Consider the following 13,980-nt stretch of genomic DNA (forward strand, 5'->3'; position numbering starts at 1 on the left):
TCATTTGGGTGTGATTCCTCTGTAGTTCAGTGTACATTCATTCCACTACCTGGGTATGACTATCAGGATCAATTTTCCCAGCTTGGTGAGTGTTGACCTTTCAGGATGTTGATGGATCGTCCACAAGCCGCTCTCACAACCTGCGGCCTCTGTTCAGGACACAGAGTCGGATTGAGGTGTACACAAACCCGCAGTCAGGCAAGGATCATCCAGACCTTTAATAAAATAAAATGTTATGGCCCCTGAACTGGCAATTATGTTCAACACTGAGATAAGGAAACACAAAGGAGACATCATGCCATGGCTTTCTCATTATCGACACGGCAAACTCGAGCAGCTGGGGACTTGGCTCTAAACAAAAACAGGTTGCTCCATCAATGTGAGCAAGATGGCATGTCAGAGTTAAAAGGGCAAACAAACATACAAAGAGAATAAAGGAAATTAGAAATTAAATGCCAGAAGTAATTTTAAGTATTGTTTTTCTGTCTGCAAGGGTGCTGTGGAAAATAGTGCTTACGCATAGTTTGGCCTGTAGGGATTCTGCTAGCAAGACAAATGGAAGTCATATCTGCCCGCGAACTGTAAGCTTGAGATTACCATATCTGATGACGTACTGCTTTGAGAATGCATTCTGATTGTACTTGAACCAGATCGCATTGACAGCACAAGGCTTCAGACCCCCCAAAAGTGTGAGGCTTTCAATAGTGCTTACCTAGTACCAGACCGCATTGCCCAGACAGTGACTTCTCCCGGAACTGCACAGGCTGCATCCGCAGCACAATCCTTAAGCTCAATCATGGTCTGGCTGACACTGAAATAGTGAAATCTGAATTTACAGATTGCCTCATTTGTCTAAAGGTTATGAGTTTATTGCCTATCTTATTAAAAGCAACACAATGACATGCTTAAGAAGACATGTGCATTTCTGAAAAGACATACAGCTGCCCGATACTTGACTAGGAAAAGGCGCTATGGTCTTCACTCTCTTAAATTCATTACTCTAAGGGCTTAACAGAACAAAAGCCAGATCTTACAGCTAAATGGCCCCACCTACAGCTAAATATGCTTTATAGGTTGAAAATAAAGTTATTTGTCTGAAGAACTAGTGCTATAACTCATCAGCTATGTTGCTCCACTGGCCGCAATTCTGTAAACATAGTGTATTTATGGAAATACCTAGTCTACCACCTGCTGCGCACCACTACATCCACTGTAAATACACAGCTAAGTTAGTACTTTAACGAACAAACTGAAATTCATGTGTAAATTAAACAATCAGTATGATGACTCACATTGAAATCATGTCCAGTGCACCAGTCAGAGCAAGACAGCTAGCGGATTGTTAACCAACTACGGCTCAAGGACAAACGGTCAGGCCTGCAAACAAAGAGAAAAATGGCATAAATGGGCTGCATGCATGTAATTTGGCATATTTTTCATCTTGCTCTCCACCTGAAACTTCAATCTATGGACATAATAATATTTACATTTAAGATTTGTTGGAAATGTTACCCTTACTTGTCCATACCAGGTCCCCCCACCCATCCGGAACAGTCCAAAACCACCTAAAACATCCATTTGGACCAAAATATTTACATCTCTCATCTATTTTAGCACCCAAATCATCAAAACATTCATTAAAATTCATTTTCTACTTGTCTCGCTTGCAGACGAATCCATGTGACCTTGACATTGCAGTAAATGTGCTTTTTAAAGGTTATATTACACTAATTCCGATTCCCATAGGGTCCCATTATAAAACTGACAACTTTCACAGCATTTTTCTTGCCTTTCCGTCGTATCAATTTTTCCGAACCTGGTATCATTTTAAAGATGGATCTGTCATCTTCCAATAATTGCAATCAAAAACATACCGTCTCGCAACTTCTAAGAAAGTAAATCGCTGTCGAATGAACCCACCGTAGAAAAACGCGTTTCGGAATCCTAATTTCGACAAAAGCCCCACACAATAGAAAACACACCCTCAAAAGTTCATCTTTTAAGTTAGCTTCCAATCCAAGGCATCAAAGTACTCCAGACACATACAGGATATTACAAATAACCACAAAAGACATGTCTCACATTGTTAAATGGCTTATATTCAAGAAGAGAAAAGGAACTCTTTAGAAATAGGCACTACTTTCGAATGGACCACGGAGGGATACACAATGATTTAGTGTAATGTAACCTTTAAGGGAACTCAACTTTGTCCCATCTTTTTCAAACTTTCTCCACATGAGATTTCAACTATTTCCACAATGAATATGCAATTTCAGTGCATTCGGATGGGGGTAAAGGCCTTAAAATGGCCATTTAAAGCGGTGACTAAATTGGCCGCAGTCAAGTCGGAATGCATGATTTTTAGTCTAAGTGACGACAGCTGATTTTGTGTCTCCAATTATTGTTACGCGTAACTTTTATGGCAAAAACTGGTATCATTGCATGCGAAATTCACCAATATATCAGCAAAAGGCCCAAATAAATGTATTGATTGTGAATCAGTATACTTTTCTTGATGAAATAGGAGACTTTTTTTTAATTTTAAGCACTTTTTTCAATAAAAAACTCACTGACAGCATATAAAATCATGTTTTTTAAGAACATTATTATTAAAAGCTTCACTTACAATCTAAACATACACATTGCAATTACAAAAATTAATGCTATTATGATGAGAGGCATAATTTGTAGCTTTCAAGCCGATACAAGCCGGCTACCCAAAATTAACACTTAAAAAGGCGCAAATCGCTCCTTCAACAGCTTACGACACAAAGTGACACTTAATGCGCATCCAGATAGTCTCTCTCATATAAATAAGTCCTGTTAGCGACATTTTATTAAGTATTCTCTTTAAAATCCAGTGTTGAAAGCGTAAGTTTTGCAAAAATGCCCACAGTCACCATGCAAAAGAGCACGTTTGCTAAGGAATTCCTACGCGAGTGGCCACACTAATGTCGTGGCAGGAAAGTCATTTGGGTGTGATTCCTCTGTAGTTCAGTGTACATTCATTCCACTACCTGGGGATGACTATCAGGATCAATTTTCCCAGCTTGGTGTAGTGTTGACCTTTCAGGATGTTGATGGATCGTCCACAAGCGCTGCACCACTGCGGCCTCTGTTCAGGACACAGAGTCGGATTGAGGTGTACACAAACCCGCAGTCAGGCAAGGATCATCCAGACCTTTAATAAAATAAAATGTTTAGGCCCCTGAAACTGGCAATTATGTTCAACACTGAGATAAGGAAACACATAGAGGAGACATCATGCCATGGCTTTCTCATTATCGACACGGCAAACTCGAGCAGCTGGGGACTTGGCTCTAAACAAAAACAGGTATGCTCCATCAATGTGAGCAAGATGGCATGTCAGAGTTAAAAAGGGCAAACAAACATACAAAAGAGAAATAAAGGAAATTAGAAATTAAATGCCAGAAGTAATTTTAAGTATTGTTTTTCTGTCTGCAAGGGTTGCTGTGGAAAATAGTGCTTAACGCATAGTTTGGCCTGTAGGGATTCTGCTAGCAAGAACAAATGGAAGTCATATCTGCCCGCGAACTGTAAGCTTGAGATTACCATATCTGATGAAGTACTGCTTTGAGAATGCATTCTGATTGTACTTGAACCAGATCGCATTGACAGCACAAGGCTTCAGACCCCCCAAAAGTGTGAGGCTTTCAATAGTGCTTACCTGATACCAGACCGCATTGCCCAAGACAGTGACTTTCTCCCGGAACTGCACAGGCTGCATCCGCAGCACAATCCTTAAGCTCAATCATGGTCTGGCTGACACTGAAATAGTGAAATCTGAATTTACAGATGCTCATTTGTCTAAAGGTTATGAGTTTATTGCCTATCTTATTAAAAGCAAACACAATGACATGCTTAAGAAGACATGTGCATTTCTGAAAAGACATACAGCTGCCCGATACTTGACTAGGAAAAGGCGCTATGGTCTTCACTCTTAAATTCATTACTCTAAGGGCTTAACAGAACAAAAGCCAGATCTTACAGCTAAATGGCCCCACCTACAGCTAAATATGCTTTATAGGTTGAAAATAAAGTTATTTGTCTGAAGAACTAGTGCTATTAACTCATCAGCTATGTTGCTCCACTGGCCGCAATTCTGTAAACATAGTGTATTTATGGAAATACCTAGTCTACCACCTGCTGCGCACCACTACATCCACTGTAAATACACAGCTAAGTTAGTACTTTAACGAACAAACTGAAATTCATGTGTAAATTAAACAATCAGTATGATGACTCACATTGAAATCATGTCCAGTGCACCAGTCAGAGCAAGACAGCTAGCGGATTGTTAACCAACTACGGCTCAAGGACAAACGGTCAGGCCTGCAAACAAAGAGAAAAATGGCATAAATGGGCTGCATGCATGTAATTTGGCATATTTTTCATCTTGCTCTCCACCTGAAACTTCAATCTATGGACATAATAATATTTACATTTAAGATTTGTTGGAAATGTTACCCTTACTTGTCCATACCAGGTCCCCCACCCATCCGGAACAGTCCAAAACCACCTAAAACATCCATTTGGACCAAAATATTTACATCTCTCATCTATTTTAGCACCCAAATCATCAAAACATTCATTAAAATTCATTTTCTACTTGTCTCGCTTGCAGACGAATCCATGTGACCTTGACATTGCAGTAAATGTGCTTTTTAAAGGTTATATTACACTAATTCCGATTCCCATAGGGTCCCATTATAAAACTGACAACTTTCACAGCATTTTTCTTGCCTTTCCGTCGTATCAATTTTTCCGAACCTGGTATCATTTTAAAGATGGATCTGTCATCTTCCAATAATTGCAATCAAAAACATACCGTCTCGCAACTTCTAAGAAAGTAAATCGCTGTCGAATGAACCCACCGTAGAAAAACGCGTTTCGGAATCCTAATTTCGACAAAAGCCCCACACAATAGAAAACACACCCTCAAAAGTTCATCTTTTAAGTTAGCTTCCAATCCAAGGCATCAAAGTACTCCAGACACATACAGGATATTACAAATAACCACAAAAGACATGTCTCACATTGTTAAATGGCTTATATTCAAGAAGAGAAAAGGAACTCTTTAGAAATAGGCACTACTTTCGAATGGACCACGGAGGGATACACAATGATTTAGTGTAATGTAACCTTTAAGGGAACTCAACTTTGTCCCATCTTTTTCAAACTTTCTCCACATGAGATTTCAACTATTTCCACAATGAATATGCAATTTCAGTGCATTCGGATGGGGGTAAAGGCCTTAAAATGGCCATTTAAAGCGGTGACTAAATTGGCCGCAGTCAAGTCGGAATGCATGATTTTTAGTCTAAGTGACGACAGCTGATTTTGTGTCTCCAATTATTGTTACGCGTAACTTTTATGGCAAAAACTGGTATCATTGCATGCGAAATTCACCAATATATCAGCAAAAGGCCCAAATAAATGTATTGATTGTGAATCAGTATACTTTTCTTGATGAAATAGGAGACTTTTTTTTAATTTTAAGCACTTTTTTCAATAAAAAACTCACTGACAGCATATAAAATCATGTTTTTTAAGAACATTATTATTAAAAGCTTCACTTACAATCTAAACATACACATTGCAATTACAAAAATTAATGCTATTATGATGAGAGGCATAATTTGTAGCTTTCAAGCCGATACAAGCCGGCTACCCAAAATTAACACTTAAAAAGGCGCAAATCGCTCCTTCAACAGCTTACGACACAAAGTGACACTTAATGCGCATCCAGATAGTCTCTCTCATATAAATAAGTCCTGTTAGCGACATTTTATTAAGTATTCTCTTTAAAATCCAGTGTTGAAAGCGTAAGTTTTGCAAAAATGCCCACAGTCACCATGCAAAAGAGCACGTTTGCTAAGGAATTCCTACGCGAGTGGCCACACTAATGTCGTGGCAGGAAAGTCATTTGGGTGTGATTCCTCTGTAGTTCAGTGTACATTCATTCCACTACCTGGGGATGACTATCAGGATCAATTTTCCCAGCTTGGTGTAGTGTTGACCTTTCAGGATGTTGATGGATCGTCCACAAGCGCTGCACCACTGCGGCCTCTGTTCAGGACACAGAGTCGGATTGAGGTGTACACAAACCCGCAGTCAGGCAAGGATCATCCAGACCTTTAATAAAATAAAATGTTTAGGCCCCTGAAACTGGCAATTATGTTCAACACTGAGATAAGGAAACACATAGAGGAGACATCATGCCATGGCTTTCTCATTATCGACACGGCAAACTCGAGCAGCTGGGGACTTGGCTCTAAACAAAAACAGGTATGCTCCATCAATGTGAGCAAGATGGCATGTCAGAGTTAAAAAGGGCAAACAAACATACAAAAGAGAAATAAAGGAAATTAGAAATTAAATGCCAGAAGTAATTTTAAGTATTGTTTTTCTGTCTGCAAGGGTTGCTGTGGAAAATAGTGCTTAACGCATAGTTTGGCCTGTAGGGATTCTGCTAGCAAGAACAAATGGAAGTCATATCTGCCCGCGAACTGTAAGCTTGAGATTACCATATCTGATGAAGTACTGCTTTGAGAATGCATTCTGATTGTACTTGAACCAGATCGCATTGACAGCACAAGGCTTCAGACCCCCCAAAAGTGTGAGGCTTTCAATAGTGCTTACCTGATACCAGACCGCATTGCCCAAGACAGTGACTTTCTCCCGGAACTGCACAGGCTGCATCCGCAGCACAATCCTTAAGCTCAATCATGGTCTGGCTGACACTGAAATAGTGAAATCTGAATTTACAGATGCTCATTTGTCTAAAGGTTATGAGTTTATTGCCTATCTTATTAAAAGCAAACACAATGACATGCTTAAGAAGACATGTGCATTTCTGAAAAGACATACAGCTGCCCGATACTTGACTAGGAAAAGGCGCTATGGTCTTCACTCTTAAATTCATTACTCTAAGGGCTTAACAGAACAAAAGCCAGATCTTACAGCTAAATGGCCCCACCTACAGCTAAATATGCTTTATAGGTTGAAAATAAAGTTATTTGTCTGAAGAACTAGTGCTATTAACTCATCAGCTATGTTGCTCCACTGGCCGCAATTCTGTAAACATAGTGTATTTATGGAAATACCTAGTCTACCACCTGCTGCGCACCACTACATCCACTGTAAATACACAGCTAAGTTAGTACTTTAACGAACAAACTGAAATTCATGTGTAAATTAAACAATCAGTATGATGACTCACATTGAAATCATGTCCAGTGCACCAGTCAGAGCAAGACAGCTAGCGGATTGTTAACCAACTACGGCTCAAGGACAAACGGTCAGGCCTGCAAACAAAGAGAAAAATGGCATAAATGGGCTGCATGCATGTAATTTGGCATATTTTTCATCTTGCTCTCCACCTGAAACTTCAATCTATGGACATAATAATATTTACATTTAAGATTTGTTGGAAATGTTACCCTTACTTGTCCATACCAGGTCCCCCACCCATCCGGAACAGTCCAAAACCACCTAAAACATCCATTTGGACCAAAATATTTACATCTCTCATCTATTTTAGCACCCAAATCATCAAAACATTCATTAAAATTCATTTTCTACTTGTCTCGCTTGCAGACGAATCCATGTGACCTTGACATTGCAGTAAATGTGCTTTTTAAAGGTTATATTACACTAATTCCGATTCCCATAGGGTCCCATTATAAAACTGACAACTTTCACAGCATTTTTCTTGCCTTTCCGTCGTATCAATTTTTCCGAACCTGGTATCATTTTAAAGATGGATCTGTCATCTTCCAATAATTGCAATCAAAAACATACCGTCTCGCAACTTCTAAGAAAGTAAATCGCTGTCGAATGAACCCACCGTAGAAAAACGCGTTTCGGAATCCTAATTTCGACAAAAGCCCCACACAATAGAAAACACACCCTCAAAAGTTCATCTTTTAAGTTAGCTTCCAATCCAAGGCATCAAAGTACTCCAGACACATACAGGATATTACAAATAACCACAAAAGACATGTCTCACATTGTTAAATGGCTTATATTCAAGAAGAGAAAAGGAACTCTTTAGAAATAGGCACTACTTTCGAATGGACCACGGAGGGATACACAATGATTTAGTGTAATGTAACCTTTAAGGGAACTCAACTTTGTCCCATCTTTTTCAAACTTTCTCCACATGAGATTTCAACTATTTCCACAATGAATATGCAATTTCAGTGCATTCGGATGGGGGTAAAGGCCTTAAAATGGCCATTTAAAGCGGTGACTAAATTGGCCGCAGTCAAGTCGGAATGCATGATTTTTAGTCTAAGTGACGACAGCTGATTTTGTGTCTCCAATTATTGTTACGCGTAACTTTTATGGCAAAAACTGGTATCATTGCATGCGAAATTCACCAATATATCAGCAAAAGGCCCAAATAAATGTATTGATTGTGAATCAGTATACTTTTCTTGATGAAATAGGAGACTTTTTTTTAATTTTAAGCACTTTTTTCAATAAAAAACTCACTGACAGCATATAAAATCATGTTTTTTAAGAACATTATTATTAAAAGCTTCACTTACAATCTAAACATACACATTGCAATTACAAAAATTAATGCTATTATGATGAGAGGCATAATTTGTAGCTTTCAAGCCGATACAAGCCGGCTACCCAAAATTAACACTTAAAAAGGCGCAAATCGCTCCTTCAACAGCTTACGACACAAAGTGACACTTAATGCGCATCCAGATAGTCTCTCTCATATAAATAAGTCCTGTTAGCGACATTTTATTAAGTATTCTCTTTAAAATCCAGTGTTGAAAGCGTAAGTTTTGCAAAAATGCCCACAGTCACCATGCAAAAGAGCACGTTTGCTAAGGAATTCCTACGCGAGTGGCCACACTAATGTCGTGGCAGGAAAGTCATTTGGGTGTGATTCCTCTGTAGTTCAGTGTACATTCATTCCACTACCTGGGGATGACTATCAGGATCAATTTTCCCAGCTTGGTGTAGTGTTGACCTTTCAGGATGTTGATGGATCGTCCACAAGCGCTGCACCACTGCGGCCTCTGTTCAGGACACAGAGTCGGATTGAGGTGTACACAAACCCGCAGTCAGGCAAGGATCATCCAGACCTTTAATAAAATAAAATGTTTAGGCCCCTGAAACTGGCAATTATGTTCAACACTGAGATAAGGAAACACATAGAGGAGACATCATGCCATGGCTTTCTCATTATCGACACGGCAAACTCGAGCAGCTGGGGACTTGGCTCTAAACAAAAACAGGTATGCTCCATCAATGTGAGCAAGATGGCATGTCAGAGTTAAAAAGGGCAAACAAACATACAAAAGAGAAATAAAGGAAATTAGAAATTAAATGCCAGAAGTAATTTTAAGTATTGTTTTTCTGTCTGCAAGGGTTGCTGTGGAAAATAGTGCTTAACGCATAGTTTGGCCTGTAGGGATTCTGCTAGCAAGAACAAATGGAAGTCATATCTGCCCGCGAACTGTAAGCTTGAGATTACCATATCTGATGAAGTACTGCTTTGAGAATGCATTCTGATTGTACTTGAACCAGATCGCATTGACAGCACAAGGCTTCAGACCCCCCAAAAGTGTGAGGCTTTCAATAGTGCTTACCTGATACCAGACCGCATTGCCCAAGACAGTGACTTTCTCCCGGAACTGCACAGGCTGCATCCGCAGCACAATCCTTAAGCTCAATCATGGTCTGGCTGACACTGAAATAGTGAAATCTGAATTTACAGATGCTCATTTGTCTAAAGGTTATGAGTTTATTGCCTATCTTATTAAAAGCAAACACAATGACATGCTTAAGAAGACATGTGCATTTCTGAAAAGACATACAGCTGCCCGATACTTGACTAGGAAAAGGCGCTATGGTCTTCACTCTTAAATTCATTACTCTAAGGGCTTAACAGAACAAAAGCCAGATCTTACAGCTAAATGGCCCCACCTACAGCTAAATATGCTTTATAGGTTGAAAATAAAGTTATTTGTCTGAAGAACTAGTGCTATTAACTCATCAGCTATGTTGCTCCACTGGCCGCAATTCTGTAAACATAGTGTATTTATGGAAATACCTAGTCTACCACCTGCTGCGCACCACTACATCCACTGTAAATACACAGCTAAGTTAGTACTTTAACGAACAAACTGAAATTCATGTGTAAATTAAACAATCAGTATGATGACTCACATTGAAATCATGTCCAGTGCACCAGTCAGAGCAAGACAGCTAGCGGATTGTTAACCAACTACGGCTCAAGGACAAACGGTCAGGCCTGCAAACAAAGAGAAAAATGGCATAAATGGGCTGCATGCATGTAATTTGGCATATTTTTCATCTTGCTCTCCACCTGAAACTTCAATCTATGGACATAATAATATTTACATTTAAGATTTGTTGGAAATGTTACCCTTACTTGTCCATACCAGGTCCCCCACCCATCCGGAACAGTCCAAAACCACCTAAAACATCCATTTGGACCAAAATATTTACATCTCTCATCTATTTTAGCACCCAAATCATCAAAACATTCATTAAAATTCATTTTCTACTTGTCTCGCTTGCAGACGAATCCATGTGACCTTGACATTGCAGTAAATGTGCTTTTTAAAGGTTATATTACACTAATTCCGATTCCCATAGGGTCCCATTATAAAACTGACAACTTTCACAGCATTTTTCTTGCCTTTCCGTCGTATCAATTTTTCCGAACCTGGTATCATTTTAAAGATGGATCTGTCATCTTCCAATAATTGCAATCAAAAACATACCGTCTCGCAACTTCTAAGAAAGTAAATCGCTGTCGAATGAACCCACCGTAGAAAAACGCGTTTCGGAATCCTAATTTCGACAAAAGCCCCACACAATAGAAAACACACCCTCAAAAGTTCATCTTTTAAGTTAGCTTCCAATCCAAGGCATCAAAGTACTCCAGACACATACAGGATATTACAAATAACCACAAAAGACATGTCTCACATTGTTAAATGGCTTATATTCAAGAAGAGAAAAGGAACTCTTTAGAAATAGGCACTACTTTCGAATGGACCACGGAGGGATACACAATGATTTAGTGTAATGTAACCTTTAAGGGAACTCAACTTTGTCCCATCTTTTTCAAACTTTCTCCACATGAGATTTCAACTATTTCCACAATGAATATGCAATTTCAGTGCATTCGGATGGGGGTAAAGGCCTTAAAATGGCCATTTAAAGCGGTGACTAAATTGGCCGCAGTCAAGTCGGAATGCATGATTTTTAGTCTAAGTGACGACAGCTGATTTTGTGTCTCCAATTATTGTTACGCGTAACTTTTATGGCAAAAACTGGTATCATTGCATGCGAAATTCACCAATATATCAGCAAAAGGCCCAAATAAATGTATTGATTGTGAATCAGTATACTTTTCTTGATGAAATAGGAGACTTTTTTTTAATTTTAAGCACTTTTTTCAATAAAAAACTCACTGACAGCATATAAAATCATGTTTTTTAAGAACATTATTATTAAAAGCTTCACTTACAATCTAAACATACACATTGCAATTACAAAAATTAATGCTATTATGATGAGAGGCATAATTTGTAGCTTTCAAGCCGATACAAGCCGGCTACCCAAAATTAACACTTAAAAAGGCGCAAATCGCTCCTTCAACAGCTTACGACACAAAGTGACACTTAATGCGCATCCAGATAGTCTCTCTCATATAAATAAGTCCTGTTAGCGACATTTTATTAAGTATTCTCTTTAAAATCCAGTGTTGAAAGCGTAAGTTTTGCAAAAATGCCCACAGTCACCATGCAAAAGAGCACGTTTGCTAAGGAATTCCTACGCGAGTGGCCACACTAATGTCGTGGCAGGAAAGTCATTTGGGTGTGATTCCTCTGTAGTTCAGTGTACATTCATTCCACTACCTGGGGATGACTATCAGGATCAATTTTCCCAGCTTGGTGTAGTGTTGACCTTTCAGGATGTTGATGGATCGTCCACAAGCGCTGCACCACTGCGGCCTCTGTTCAGGACACAGAGTCGGATTGAGGTGTACACAAACCCGCAGTCAGGCAAGGATCATCCAGACCTTTAATAAAATAAAATGTTTAGGCCCCTGAAACTGGCAATTATGTTCAACACTGAGATAAGGAAACACATAGAGGAGACATCATGCCATGGCTTTCTCATTATCGACACGGCAAACTCGAGCAGCTGGGGACTTGGCTCTAAACAAAAACAGGTATGCTCCATCAATGTGAGCAAGATGGCATGTCAGAGTTAAAAAGGGCAAACAAACATACAAAAGAGAAATAAAGGAAATTAGAAATTAAATGCCAGAAGTAATTTTAAGTATTGTTTTTCTGTCTGCAAGGGTTGCTGTGGAAAATAGTGCTTAACGCATAGTTTGGCCTGTAGGGATTCTGCTAGCAAGAACAAATGGAAGTCATATCTGCCCGCGAACTGTAAGCTTGAGATTACCATATCTGATGAAGTACTGCTTTGAGAATGCATTCTGATTGTACTTGAACCAGATCGCATTGACAGCACAAGGCTTCAGACCCCCCAAAAGTGTGAGGCTTTCAATAGTGCTTACCTGATACCAGACCGCATTGCCCAAGACAGTGACTTTCTCCCGGAACTGCACAGGCTGCATCCGCAGCACAATCCTTAAGCTCAATCATGGTCTGGCTGACACTGAAATAGTGAAATCTGAATTTACAGATGCTCATTTGTCTAAAGGTTATGAGTTTATTGCCTATCTTATTAAAAGCAAACACAATGACATGCTTAAGAAGACATGTGCATTTCTGAAAAGACATACAGCTGCCCGATACTTGACTAGGAAAAGGCGCTATGGTCTTCACTCTTAAATTCATTACTCTAAGGGCTTAACAGAACAAAAGCCAGATCTTACAGCTAAATGGCCCCACCTACAGCTAAATATGCTTTATAGGTTGAAAATAAAGTTATTTGTCTGAAGAACTAGTGCTATTAACTCATCAGCTATGTTGCTCCACTGGCCGCAATTCTGTAAACATAGTGTATTTATGGAAATACCTAGTCTACCACCTGCTGCGCACCACTACATCCACTGTAAATACACAGCTAAGTTAGTACTTTAACGAACAAACTGAAATTCATGTGTAAATTAAACAATCAGTATGATGACTCACATTGAAATCATGTCCAGTGCACCAGTCAGAGCAAGACAGCTAGCGGATTGTTAACCAACTACGGCTCAAGGACAAACGGTCAGGCCTGCAAACAAAGAGAAAAATGGCATAAATGGGCTGCATGCATGTAATTTGGCATATTTTTCATCTTGCTCTCCACCTGAAACTTCAATCTATGGACATAATAATATTTACATTTAAGATTTGTTGGAAATGTTACCCTTACTTGTCCATACCAGGTCCCCCACCCATCCGGAACAGTCCAAAACCACCTAAAACATCCATTTGGACCAAAATATTTACATCTCTCATCTATTTTAGCACCCAAATCATCAAAACATTCATTAAAATTCATTTTCTACTTGTCTCGCTTGCAGACGAATCCATGTGACCTTGACATTGCAGTAAATGTGCTTTTTAAAGGTTATATTACACTAATTCCGATTCCCATAGGGTCCCATTATAAAACTGACAACTTTCACAGCATTTTTCTTGCCTTTCCGTCGTATCAATTTTTCCGAACCTGGTATCATTTTAAAGATGGATCTGTCATCTTCCAATAATTGCAATCAAAAACATACCGTCTCGCAACTTCTAAGAAAGTAAATCGCTGTCGAATGAACCCACCGTAGAAAAACGCGTTTCGGAATCCTAATTTCGACAAAAGCCCCACACAATAGAAAACACACCCTCAAAAGTTCATCTTTTAAGTTAGCTTCCAATCCAAGGCATCAAAGTACTCCAGACACATACAGGATATTACAAATAACCACAAAAGACATGTCTC

At 39.2% G+C, this 13,980-nt stretch overlaps 1 long non-coding RNA gene across 41 annotated transcripts in view; it reads right to left on the minus strand.

The window, feature by feature from the left end:
• Positions 1-13,980, minus strand: part of LOC127880575 (uncharacterized) — a 36,180-nt gene that overhangs the window by 19,112 nt on the left and 3,088 nt on the right. For 18 of the 41 annotated variants that reach the window (XR_008049627.1, XR_008049606.1, XR_008049618.1 and 15 more), the window contains exons 4-15: positions 13,194-13,278; positions 12,614-12,714; positions 11,943-12,106; positions 10,219-10,303; positions 9,639-9,739; positions 8,968-9,131; positions 7,244-7,328; positions 6,664-6,764; positions 5,993-6,156; positions 4,269-4,353; positions 3,689-3,789; positions 3,018-3,181 (exon numbers count right to left, since the gene is read on the minus strand). This is a non-coding gene — a long non-coding RNA (uncharacterized LOC127880575). Of the gene's footprint in view, positions 1-1,292; positions 1,378-3,017; positions 3,182-3,688; positions 3,790-4,268; positions 4,354-5,992; positions 6,157-6,663; positions 6,765-7,243; positions 7,329-8,967; positions 9,132-9,638; positions 9,740-10,218; positions 10,304-11,942; positions 12,107-12,613; positions 12,715-13,193; positions 13,279-13,980 lie in introns of all 41 variants that reach the window. The other 23 variants (XR_008049617.1, XR_008049595.1, XR_008049590.1 and 20 more) reach the window with 19 other exon arrangements.

Source organism: Dreissena polymorpha, chromosome 5 (genome assembly GCF_020536995.1).
Source record: "Dreissena polymorpha isolate Duluth1 chromosome 5, UMN_Dpol_1.0, whole genome shotgun sequence".
In the NCBI taxonomy this organism is placed as follows: domain Eukaryota; kingdom Metazoa; phylum Mollusca; class Bivalvia; order Myida; family Dreissenidae; genus Dreissena; species Dreissena polymorpha.